Source organism: Alligator sinensis, unplaced genomic scaffold (genome assembly GCF_000455745.1).
Source record: "Alligator sinensis unplaced genomic scaffold, ASM45574v1 scaffold869_1, whole genome shotgun sequence".
In the NCBI taxonomy this organism is placed as follows: domain Eukaryota; kingdom Metazoa; phylum Chordata; order Crocodylia; family Alligatoridae; genus Alligator; species Alligator sinensis.
The window spans coordinates 1,876,024-1,889,286 of record NW_005842159.1 but is presented as its reverse complement, the minus strand read 5'-3'; positions in this window follow the sequence as shown (position 1 = coordinate 1,889,286).

Genomic DNA, 13,263 nt, shown 5'->3' with positions numbered 1-13,263 from the left:
GACGAGGGAGCTGGAAGAAGCTCTGAGGAAGAGCCCAGAGAGAGGGCCAGCTGGGACCACCGGTGAGGTAACTGGGGGACAAGCCGGCAGAGGCCTCGAGGAGGAACCCAGAGAGGGAGCCGGTGGGAACTCCGGTGAGGGAACCAGACTAGAGCCGGCGGGAACTCCGGTGAGGGAACCGGGATAGAGCCGGCAGGGACTCCGGTGAGGGAACCGGGATAGAGCCAGTGGGAATCCCGGTGAGGGAACCAGGGGAGCCCAGGCAGAGACGCCGACGGGGCGTCGGGAAAGAAGGCCACAAGGGCCCTTGACGCCCAGCCCTCATCCGGGGACAAGGAACAGAAGGTCCACGACCAAAGGTGGCGTTGGCCGTGGTGTAGGGGAGGTCAAAGCCCCGTGAGAGCCCGCCCAGGGGCGCTTTGGCACTGGAGGCCGCAGAGAGGGGGCCCCCCCCTGCTGTGGGCCCAGCCGCGACCGCGGTCGGTGAGTTCCGGGGACTCCCCAGCGAGAGCGGGGCAGAGCCGGTTGGCCACCCACGCAAGAGTTGCCCGAGAGCGCCTCGTGGAGCAGAGATGGGCACACAATAAAATATGTATAACTTCCTTGTTTTTTGTCTGATTTGGATGAAACATGCAGGAGTGGTAACTTCTTCTGCTCTCAGAAGAGGCTACCTGGCTCTTCTGAAGCCTGCTAAGTTTCAAGAAGTTCTGTGCAGGGGTTTGGGGGTAACTGAACCCCAAATTCTTGAAAACAAAACTCATGTCACATGTATGTGTTACACCACAGGGGGATGAAAGCTGTAGGGATGGTAGCCCCTGGTGAGGCCGCAAAGTCTGCCAAGTTTCAAAGAGATAGGTGCAGGAATTGGGGAGAACTGCACCTCAAGCTGGTGACAAGCAAAACTTGTGACATGGATGACCCTGTGTGTGTTGAGGTGCAGCAGGCTAAAACTGCAGGGATGGTGTTTTATCCAGTTTTCCCACAAGGATATCATGGGATACTAGATCAAATGCCTTTTGGAAATCTAGGTATACAATGTCTACTTTATCTCCCATGTCCAGGTGGTGATAGACCACCACCAATTGGGTGGGGGAGGGGCGGGGGCAGCAAGCAGCAAAATGAAAAATATCAGTGAGATTTACAGAGATCCCTGTTGTATTCCATGTTATTCAGTGCAGCGATGATGTGGTCTGTATTGATTGAGGGGCACAGGTGGCATTTGGGTCCATTGCAAGACTTGGTGCATCAATGAGATTGGGAGGTAGGTAGCCTGTTGGTTGACAGATACCATTTGAGATTGCAGTTCTTTATAGATTAAAGGTGTCCCTGACAGTGCATTTTATAGAGTCACATTTGCAGACGCTGAAGTATATAGGGGGGAAGATGGAAGAAGAAAAATCAATGCTGGCAAAAAAACCCAACAAACCAAAATGGGGGGAGTAGTGAGTAAACATCCGCCTTACAAAAACTCCTTGCATTTCTTAGAAAGCAAGTGATACCATTTTTTCTTATGTATAAAACACATTGTATAAGAGTCTCCCCCACAAAGGATAACATTGTAAGAGGTTTTTAACATACATTTGATTAAATTTTGGTCAACTTCAATTATAAACACTTCATTAATAGCTGTGGTATGTAAGATGCCCCTTAATTATAGATCTTATTTTTAAGAAAATACATTAGCTTGCACTACTTACATAAATATATGACTCCATTTTGAAGATATCTTTTTTGTAACATTTTTTAAAATGCCAAAACAGCAAAATCAACACGTTTTATTTTGTTAATGGAGGCTATTATTTGTCATTCTATCAATTCAATTTCTATGTCAAATAAATAAATGTGTTTTAATCTGAGTAAATCATAATAAATCACCTCAGTTTAGACTAGACAAGAATATAGCTATTTAACTTTACATATCCAAAGCTGGTCATATGAACTGGTTAAAGATCAACGGTCAACCACTTGAATATTTTGACATAAAGATCCCAATACTAGATGACTGCGTAAAAGCCATGGGCTCTGACTTCATATTTGTTATTACAGGCCTGTTCTTGCATTTTGACAATACATAACTTGTAATGAAAAACTATATTCCTCCTGACATATTTTTAACTCATTCCTCCAGTTTTAGTGCTCAGGGACCATCACAGCTCATTGGATTGGATATTCATGTACTTGATTAATCAAAATTCTTTTATTTTTCAGTATCAAACACTCCAAGACTATATTACTGTATTTAATATAGTAGCTCAAATAACTGACAAATACATAAAGTGGTATTTCCTTTATTCTTGCTGTTGCTATGTATACACGTGAGAAATGTGTAAAAATCTAAATGTAAAAAACTAAAAAGAAAGAAGAGTAATAGCCATCTATGTTCAGTAAACTAAGAAGCATTTATTAGCCTATTTCCTTCTTTTCAGTACTATTTGCCAAAATTATTTTATGCATAAATGCATGGTATATGCAGCACTTGCGTAGGGAGTCACTCAAGAAAAAATAGTTATCATATAATATCTTAAAAGATACTGTGTAGCAATGTGGAAAATATATAAGGTCACCAGCATTATTTGAACATTATTTCTAATGCAAGTATAATAGGGGGGCAACAGGCTGTAGCAGAAATCTATGCCTTGGTTTAATGCATAAGAAATACTTCAGCATGTTTTGTAATGCATAGAAACTACCTCTACTACCTGTTTCTGCTATTTCATTATTTAAGCATATAAAGCAGAAGAATTCTGGTTTGTAAACAATGTGTCCTTACCAGCCAACAAGAAGCAATGCTGCATGGATAATGGAACTGAAAAAAAGAGGAGTTAAAAATGTCATAACATTGATAATTTGAATCCCTTTTTATCTGAAAATCTGAAATGACACTTCTTGGAGTAGATTACATTGTATAATTGTATTGCATCCTACGTACCACAGGTAGAGTTCGGCAATTTTGTTCAAATAATAGTAAATTCAATGAATAACAAAGGTCAGGATTACTAACACTATGGACAAAATTGGGTTGAATCCAATGAATAGTTTCTGCTAAAATAAAATAGCGCTGGGGAGGCCTAAAAGTTCAGTTTAATGTTTTTTCACAATGTAAGCGTTTTAGTTTAGGAATGGTGAAATTACTGTTTTGACATTATCTAAATAATGTTTTGACTTTGTTTGTAATGACATATAAAAAATGATATACATTTAAAAAAAACTTCAAAAAAGTTTTTTACAAAAGGGTTGAATGAAATTTTTATGATTTGCCTAAAATTATTTTTTTCAGGAGTTTCTGTTTTGGTTAAAAAAAAAAAATGGTTTGATGTTCCCTCCTCCCCGGCCCCCCCCTCCCTTTTTTTTTTTTTAATTCTGACAAAGGCTTCAGGACTGATATCTCTCTCACCTGCACCAGCCTATCTTTGTTGGAATAGTAGTGGAGTAAGAGGAGAATAAGATGCATGCATGATGGAAAAATACAACTAGGTATTTTAAAGAAGGGCATAGGACACAGAAAAGCAAAACAAGAGCCTTCTGTCAAATTCTTGGCTGCTCAGAAATGATTCAGCACGGTAGAATGGTTCAAAATCATATTTGTGAGAACAAAGCTGGAAGTTATTGTCTAGTAATAGCCTAAAAGCCTCAGAGGATAGCGACCTTAAGACAACATCAGGCATACATATATAGACAGGCAATGTGCTTTATTCCTTTGACAAAAAAATATAACTATGAAGTATGTAGAATAAAGAAGAAAGTGTTTTAAAGCCGCTAGATGCCTAAGTAAGATACGAGCACGAAAACCTCATTGTAAGAGGTACAAGAGGGAACACAGGGAAGGTGAAAAAGAGATAGGAACGTGAAAAACAAACAATAAGATCCCATTTCTCTTATTCTAAGATTGAATATTCTATCAGCTCTGACTGCTTGAGGAGATGCATGTCTGGCTTTGTGCTAGAGAGTCCTGAGTGGCAAATCCTAGTTCATCTTCCAGATAGCCTGTAGGCCAATAGACTTGACTATTCCTTACCAAAATGCTAAATCTCCAGACTCTCCCACAAGCTTCTGCAAATCAATTGTTTGTTTTAATATGTAAATTACTATTAGTGGAAATTAACATTAAAAGGTCAGCTTTTAATTAACAGTAAAAGCTTGATTTTAATATCAGACCAAATAGCACTGCAGTGATTGTGCATCACTAATTTAATGAAACAATCCCCCGTATTCTCTGAATTGATCAGAACAGTTTATGGCTAGAAGTGACCAACATATAATTTTGTCTGGTTTCCCATATATCACTGACCATTAATTTTTACTCAGATAACCCACAATTAAGGCCAATGATTTCAGTTTGAATAGAAATGTCCAGCCAGCGGGTGACTAAAATGTGTACCACAAAGAATAGGAGAGACCAAAGGTGCTACTAATCCCTATGCCTTCTGCAATGGCAGAAACGTAATGGTTACTTGCTGACTTGAACTGATTTGAAATGTATAGCTAGTGGTGATGCAAGTGTTACCATACTCTTGTAGCTCCTCCACTCGCCACAGAGACACGTGATGTCCTTTGAGCATAACCTCACTCTAAACCATAGACTCTTCAGCCTTTCACTGCCCTCTATTTTCCCCCTCTACAACACAAACATTCCGGATGCCATTCCACTTTTGTTCTAACTCCCTCTCCAACCATTACTCAGTCTCAAGCCTCTGGCAGCTCCTTCCATGAAGTTCAAGTCCCTCATTATATCACTGAAGCCAGAGTCATCAGAGCCCCCAGTGAAACTTCCTGGTCAACGCTAAGACAGCATCATCTTCCTCAGCTTTCCAGGCAATTAAACATTCTCCTTTTCATGATACTTCACCTTTACTTAGTACCAATACCTCAATCCCCTCTTTTGCAGCTTCAGAGCAGGAACAGAGAAAAGTGTAAGGCACAAGTCTCAGGTGATACAAGGAGATACCTAAAAGGCAATTCAAAGACTCAGTGATGGGTCACACTGGGGCCACGTTGATAATACCTGTTTACTACCCCAGAAAGCTACAAAAAAGAATTGTCTTATTGTACAGTTTAGGGGCCTGACACAGGGATCACAAGAGTTAGATTATCATGTTGATAATTGTATAATTACTTAAACACAAAAAAACACTACATTGTAAATCAATGTAAATATTGCATTTGGTATCATGTTTAAAATAAATGTAAAATCATAATTTAATATAATCTGTTTTCAGACCTAATACTATTTGATTCCTTTCTGTTGTCATACATTGATTGATTAACTTTTCAAGAAGGTATTAACAGTCCAGCCTCTTGATATTTCATTTTTCAGCTCTGTTGCCCCTTGTACTTGTAATCCTATTACTGTATTGCTTCAAAACCTATTTGCTTCTGAAGCCTGAAATTCCCAACTGTCAGACAGCAAAGACATTTAGTAATTAATTTAATCCCAGATGCGAAATCTGTCATGAAAATGGGCAGAGTGAATTTAAAATTCATTTTCTGTATTATCAAAAACATAAAATTCAGGTTGTGTCTCATTAACAAGCTTGTAGGATACAGTATATTGCATTCAGAGAATCCAATGGGAAACATGGGTTCACAAGTTTTGTTTGTTTGTTTGGTTTTCTTTCAAATGCAGTGTTTTCCATGTGAAAGGGGATATCTTTATGTCTTTAACTATGCAGATAAAACCAGTGAAACAGACAGCTAGACATTTTAGGCTCTGGTCTCATCAGTATGCTGATAATACACATGATCTCAGTGATTCTTTGGCAAGGAATCTAAATTGTATATTTTCCCTGCTTTTCCAGGGTCTGAGATCAGGAACTAGATGAAAATGAACCATTTGACATACTGAAAATAAAAATAAAGTGATTCTAATTGTAAGAAGGATGTGTAAGAGTCATTCTTCTACACTCTGCTATGCAGAAATGAACTGCACTATCCTTTGACACTTCACAGAAGGAAGAAAGGAAGTGAAGTTGACCTGGAGCTTTCCTTAAAGTTCACCTGGTACAGAATACTGCCTATTCTTCCCTGATCCCTTAGTTATAATGCAGGCTGCCACAGGTATATAAATAACCATTGTGATCTATATTTATTACCCTTTGTAATTGGAATTCTGACACATTACAACTTGCCGGACACCTGACTCCCCAAGTACATCTCCACTTTTACCTGTGCTGCTACATTCCCCTTCCCCACACCTAACCCAACCTGTCCCTCACTCCATGACACTTCCATTTCCATTTTCATTTACTGGCTTTCTTGCCTGCATTGCATACCAGCCTCTGGCTTCTTTACTATTCCTTCAATCCAGGAACAGCACACACCCCAAATACAGGTGCTTCCTCAGCCTGACAAAGGGTTTTTCAATTTGAAAGCTGGCATCCCAGGCAGCTAAGCTGAGCTCGCCTGGAGCCTTACAACTCTACTGCAACCAGCAAGCATCATGCCTGTCAAAGACATGACAGGTCTGGGTTTTCCCCAGTCAGGACTCTGTGTGTGCGTGTGGTGGCTGGAGGGTTTGACACTTTCTACCCACCTTTCACCAGGGGGATCCTCAGTCCTGGCATTTCCTGGGGCTGCCACACCACCAGCAGTCCCACCAGACTTGCCTGACCCTGGCATAATGCAGTTTTAGTGGTCATGCCAAGGACCTGGGGACTCCTCCTTCCCCATAGCCCCAGCTCATACTTCCAAGTTCATCCTGGCAGGATCATGTTCTTCCCCCACTGGCTGGTGATGCAGTGAATGCCCCCTCTAGCTCTGAAAGCAGGGCATTAAATGTTTTTAAAAAAATGAAACAAAGAAAATAGGTGTGGATGGAGTGAGGAGGATTGTCATTCAATCCATCTGCACCTGGAGCTTGGGGAATCAAAGCAGTGGGAGGTTCACTTTCAGGATCACCAGCTGCTCCACCAAACCAGGATCCAAGGAGGTGCAGTGGGGTGTCACTACCTCCCCAGCAATGCTGAACACCATCTTGCTCAGAACACTGGTCAGTGAACAGAACAGGTATTCCCAGGCAACTGTGGCCAGATCTGGTCACATCTGGCTGCAGCTTGAAAAGTAGGCCAAGGGGTCACACAGCAGCAGCTCCATGTCCTCAGCAAGATAGGCAGCCACCAAGGCCTGAGTGTTACCTTCCTGATGGTGGCATCTGGTGTCTCAGGACCCCACCATGGAAGCCATTCCCTTGGCCCACACTGGCAGTGCCTGTGGTGGAGCAGGAGATTGGTTGGTGGATGGTGTGCTAGCATGGGGCAGTGGATTCCCCTCTTTCACGTCCCCCCACCTCCAACATTTTGCCTCCCTGATTCTTCACCAGCACCTCCATCTACTGATACAGGGTTTGGCTGCTGCACATACTGCTCTTCACCCTCAGGTCACACATGGCAGCCAGCACATGGACTGGACTGGACTGGACTGCAAGGGATCAAGTCATTTCCTGATGCCCTGCTTCAGCTGCCTCACCAGTGCCTGCTCCTCTACTCACAGCAGCTTGCCCCAGTCAGGAACATTGATCCTCTGGAAGCTCTCCATTTGGCTCTGAAGTTCCCTCACTACAGGGATCACCTGGCTAAGGAGAGCATCACCAGCACTGAGGGTCTTGGTGGCCTCGAGGAAGGGCTTGAGGACCACCAAGATCTGGGAGGTGGTATCCCACTCAGCTCTGTTAAGGAGGCCGCTGATCCGAATCTGCCCAAGCAAGGCCATCTCATGGATGGCCTTCTGTTATTCCATCAGCTTATTGAGCATGAAGTATGTGGAGTTCCATCAAGTCTCCACATCCTGCATGATTTTGTGCTGTGAGATGTTCAGCCATGCTTGTTTGTCCTGCAGCATCTTGCCCCCCTCAATACTCTGGTGGAAGTAACCTGCCACCTTCCTGCATTTGGAAATAACCTTGCTGGTGGTGCTGGCACTGTCACCAGCAGCCCTCTACCCCTTCAAGGCATCCCTGACAATGGGGTAGAACTTGTGTGCCACACAGCAAATGCCAACAAAGTTGGCATCACGGACCAGCTTGACCATATTGGCCCCATTGTCAGTGATCATGAATGAATGGATGAGTTCACTCTGCCCAATGAGCCACCCCTGCACCAAGTGATTCATGGCCCCCATGATCTCTGTTGCTATGTGGGACTCATCCATCACCTCAGTTTGAAGGAGAGCCCACTGATGACCTGACTGGTCACACCAGGGCCCTGTGAGGGAAAGGTAGGTGTGATCTCTACCCTGGATGCTCCAGATGTCTGAGGTGAAGTGTAAGGCCACCTGCAGACTTGCTTTGTACAGCTTCTCCCTTAAGTACTTGCTCCCTCAAAGACTCCCTGCATGCCTCATACAGGGATGGCATCACTGTCCTGCTAAAGATAGTATGTGCAGGCACTTGGTAGGATAGGGCCATGAATGCCATGAGCCGCTTGAACCCTGGAGGGTCAACAAAGGAGAAGGGCTGGCCATCCACAGCAAGTGTCTCCTCAATGCTCTGGGTGATCTCTCTCACCCTTGCAACACATCTGCTTTCTGTCCACCTTTCCCCCACTGTTCCAGGGTGGCCTGCCTCTGCTTTGGAGGGACAGGGGCTTTGGAGTGAAAGGGGGACTTCCCTTTGGGCACACTCATGCTGGTGTCAGGCTGAGGAGGAGCAAGGGCAAGGAGGTGGTGCCTGCAGAGATGCATCAATATCCCCATGGTGCTCATGTGTTTTGTTCTCTTGCCCTGGCTAATTTTGGCTTGGCAGTGCAGGTAGATGGCAGATGATTCCACATACACTAGCTCAGAATGATCCCAGACCACACTACCTGCTTGCTTCTGGGGTGTGGGTGCATGTGTGGATGCTGCAATTTCCCCCTCCTCAGCAGTCAGAGGCACAACAACAGGAGGAGTGGACTCAGCTGAGCCACTTGCCTCCACAACCTCTACCTCAACCACCTCCGAAGTGCCTTGTGGGAAAGGAGACCTGGCTCTTGGGGAACCTTGAGGGGTGTGGAGCACAAACTCAGCTGATTCTGCCTCCTTCCCCAGAATTTCCCTTGCTATGGTACTCAGATCCAGATCCAGCTCTTCCTCTGGCACTGGAAGGTTTAGTATGGGAAGTGAAATGGGGGTGGAGGAGACTGTCATGCTAGTGCCAGTGCTGCTGCTTGTTGTCATGGTGGTGGTGGGGAGGGGGTTATGGCTGGTGCTCTTGGAGGGGATGCAGACTCAGGCACAGGCAGTGGCACTGGCACTGCTGCCCTCTCCTTGCCACTTCTGGAAGCCTCATCCCTGCCAGTTGTAGGAAAGAGGCTGCATCTCAGTAGCCTGAAAGAGCCTCTCCCTCTACCCCCTCTTCCACCCCTCCCTGAAGGCTTGCCAGCTGCCTTTCCACCATGCTTCATGGTGTATTTCATAGTGTCTTGTTTTTATAAAAATATATAAATGTATCTACATTCCTATATAAATTCTATAGTGTAATATCCAATATAATTATGAAATTGAAAAGAATAAATCATGAATATAATAATAAAATAAAAGCATCTAGAAAAAAAGCAAAAGGTATTGTAGAATCCCACTTGCTAGGCTGGCAAGTAGGAAATCAAATCAATGGTAGTAGTAGCCTTTGGTGTCTAATGCTCTTGAGATGCTGGAAGATAGCTTAGTAACTGTCAGACCCCAAGGCAGAAAGCAGGACAGTTCAAACAATGCTGCCTTGTATGCTGTTTTTCCATCTCTCCCCTAGAGCACTGGGATTGGAAGGGACCTCAGGGAAGGATCACAGTCACTGGACAGCTACACAGTCAATTTGAGAGCAGTCCTTCCCCTATCTTCCACCTCCCTCTCCTTACTTTCTGTTTCCCTGAAGGCAAGCTCAGCTTGAGCTTCAGAACTTGAAACAATTCAAAACTTTTGACATGTTACAACTTCTCTCGGTTTGTTTCAAGGCTGTTTTGAAGCCCTTGTTTCATTTCAATTTTGCTGTTTTGAGCTCAAAACAAGTTGAAAGAGAGTGTCAAAATGGAACAGCCGGTGAAATTTCGCACAGCCCGAAAATTGAACTGCTACTGGCATTTTGAAAAGCAGAGGAGGTTTGCATGATTTTCAGAATTCTAAAATCCTAAAATTATCAAGTTTAGTGCTAATGTCTTGCTGTTTTTTCTTTTGTTTGTTTGGGGGTTTTTTGCTTGATTTTGTTTGGTTTGGTTTGGTTTATTTTGGGTATATAAGGTACATCACCATTGTAATGATCTACGTTGCTGTAGCTCATTACTACAATGACATAGCATCTTGTGTAGACATGGCCACTATTTCCAAAACATTTAATATATACTACTTCAGTCTAACTACTCTGACCAGTATTCAAACAAAAATAACCAACTTCACAGGCATACCATGAGAATTAAAGTTGGCAAAACAATTTAAGATCTATTCTATGAAAGCCCAGTATTATCAGTGAGCACATCAAGATTCAAATGGGACAACGTGTAAAGTTGGTTTTGGCCATCAGGCTAACATTTCTTAATGTGGCAGTATAAGAATGAGGCTGGATGCCTGCGGTAACTGTCACACACACGGGAACAAGTGATTTTTGGTTGCATTGCCACTACAATCATGATCTTGTGGCTTCAGCAAGAACTAGTATTTTCACCCCTTACTCCCATCGGTGCCCTCGGTGGTTGCCCCTGTCATCCCACCCTAGATACATCACTGTCATAAATGAAATCTGTTAGTGTGATTCAGATAGTCTTCAGTCATCTTCACTTAAAAACTTAGGTACTAAACTATTGATTTGAAAAAAAAAATATTAGGCTATGATGATGGTCTTATTCCAAGAGAGAGAGGTTACCTTCATGAAATTTTTTATGAAAAATTTTGAGGATTGATAATAGATGCAAGAAGGAAGAAACAAATATTTCAGTGATGCCAAAGTAGAATTTTCTAAGCTAAAGCATGATTCTGATCTGCTAAAATAAAACAGGGTAGAGGTTTTAGTTTTTCTAAATGATGCTAAAGACTATTTATTAGGCCATATCTCAAAAGAAAATTAACATGTCTGGCAAAAATACAATCAAGTACAGATTTCAGATTTCAGGTCACAATTTCAGAAATGTTTAACAGCCAGAATGCCATATTACAGCACTTTCATTCATTTTTTTTCAAATTAGCTTGACACACAATTTGAAAGTATAAACCATTGCAAAAAGGGTTTTTGAAACCTGACTTTAAAGTAAAGGAGGATATAGTACTTGTTTCATTTCTTTGGCTGTTTTAGTTTCAATTATTTACATCCATATTCTAGTATCACTATAAACGGTTGTTTACTGTCATTTAAATTGCAAAACTAAAATGATCTTAATGGCATACAAGTGCTACAACACTGCTTTTACAATATTGCTTCAAAATTGAGAGCGACTTTATAACAAAATATCATGTTTTCCCATTAAGAAAGTGAGTAACTTAGGCTCTACTGCATATTTAATAAAACTCAAGATAAAAATAGTTGCTGCTCTAATTAGTTGCAGCATGGGATGAAAGTAGACAAAGCCTAGCCTATATATCTCCTATTTGTTAAGTAGATGATTAATATAAAGTAGCAACCTCTTGAAGTTTCAGTTCACCCAAGGAACCCATGCAGAAGCAATTTAGATCATAGGAAGTATGCCCTGAGTAGAGGTGATCTTCATGAAATGGGGTATGTACACACTTTGTATGCTTTGCAGCAGGGACCTCTCCAGCTCTCCAGTTCTGGTCTAGGAAGAGCTTAGTGAGGGGTTAAAGAACTTCTATTTAACCATAAGATGGGAACAACCAAAAGTTTGGGGGATGTCGAGAGATAATGAGCACCAGAGGAACTATGCTGCAGTCCATCTAGTACCCATCTAAACCACAAAGAAAGTCTTAAGTTCTCAGCCCCTGAACGTATGACCTAAATTTAAGAATTTTAAACTTCAGAGTTGAGCTTTATTTCAGCAGAACAATAGATTTCATTTTTATTAAGTCTAGGAATGTGCCAGGGACTCTCTTCTGCCATAGCAGGTACAATGGTATTGGAAGAGTTCTTTGGAAAGTCCCATCTTTGCCCCTCTGAGCAAATGTAGAAAAACAAACCATTTGCTTTCTATCTAGCACAGGAAAATGAGGAAACAGGGATTGCTTTCATTCCCATGAGGAAACATCAGATTTCCCCCCACCACCTTTTTCTCTGCTCAGATTAAGGACAGGAAGATGAATTGTGTTTAAAGTCCCCTGGAATAAAGCTCTTCAGAACCAACCAAGAAAGAAATACTTAAGCATGTAATAAAAGGAAAAGCAATCCAAAGAAAGAATCCAAAATCAAGTCAAAGGCACACTTCAGAATCATAATCTGTTGAATTTTATGAAAGTTTGCTACAATTAATTCCATCTAGAAACGGATTTGTTATTTGTATTTACATCACAGTAGCATTAAGTAAACATGCTACCTTGCTACTAATATTGTTCTTAGACATACATTATACAGAAATAGAATTACAGTTATATAACATATGTGGACCATTTTTTCCCCAGTGGTGGCCAACCTTCCAGCCCTACAAACTGAATGAGTAACATGGAATCAGTCTGCATGCTGGACCCCTCAGGGGGTTGAATATGAATTTGGTCCAGTCCAGGGGTGAGAAAAATATAGCCTGTGGGCTGGATCCGGCCTGCCAGGCCATTCCATCTGACCTACAGGGCTCCTAAAATTTTTAGATTTATCTGCTCCTGGCTGCTTGTCAAAGATGACAGTTAACAGGGACAGTAGGACCCAGGGGAAGCTGGCGGGATCCAGCTGCAAGGCTGGTCTGGCCTGGCTCCCCTCCCTACTCCCCTTGCACCCCTCCCCCTCCCCCAATCAGAAGCCTCTGCCTGCCACTGCTTTCACTGCCTCCCTGCTTGCCTGCCAGCTGCTGCAGCACCACGTGGCCCCCAGCTGCATCACCAGACCATGGGAGCACAGGGCCCACACCAGTACCCTAGGCTGGGAGTGTGTGTGTGTGTGTGGTGTGTGTGTATAATGAGGGAGGAGAGGGACAGACAGAGAGAGCAATGAGGGAGGAAGAGATTCTGTGGGTATTCGTGTGTGTATGTGTGCACAAAATGAGGGAGGGAGAGAGAGAGAGAGAGTACAAGAGAGAGAGTATGTGTGTATTCATAGGGCAAGTTCCACATGCACACACCACCATACACATGTACCCACACCCTCCCTTGCACTGCCATACATGCAGATCCCCACACCCACATCCTGTCACACACTCCAGTCACCCACCCCCC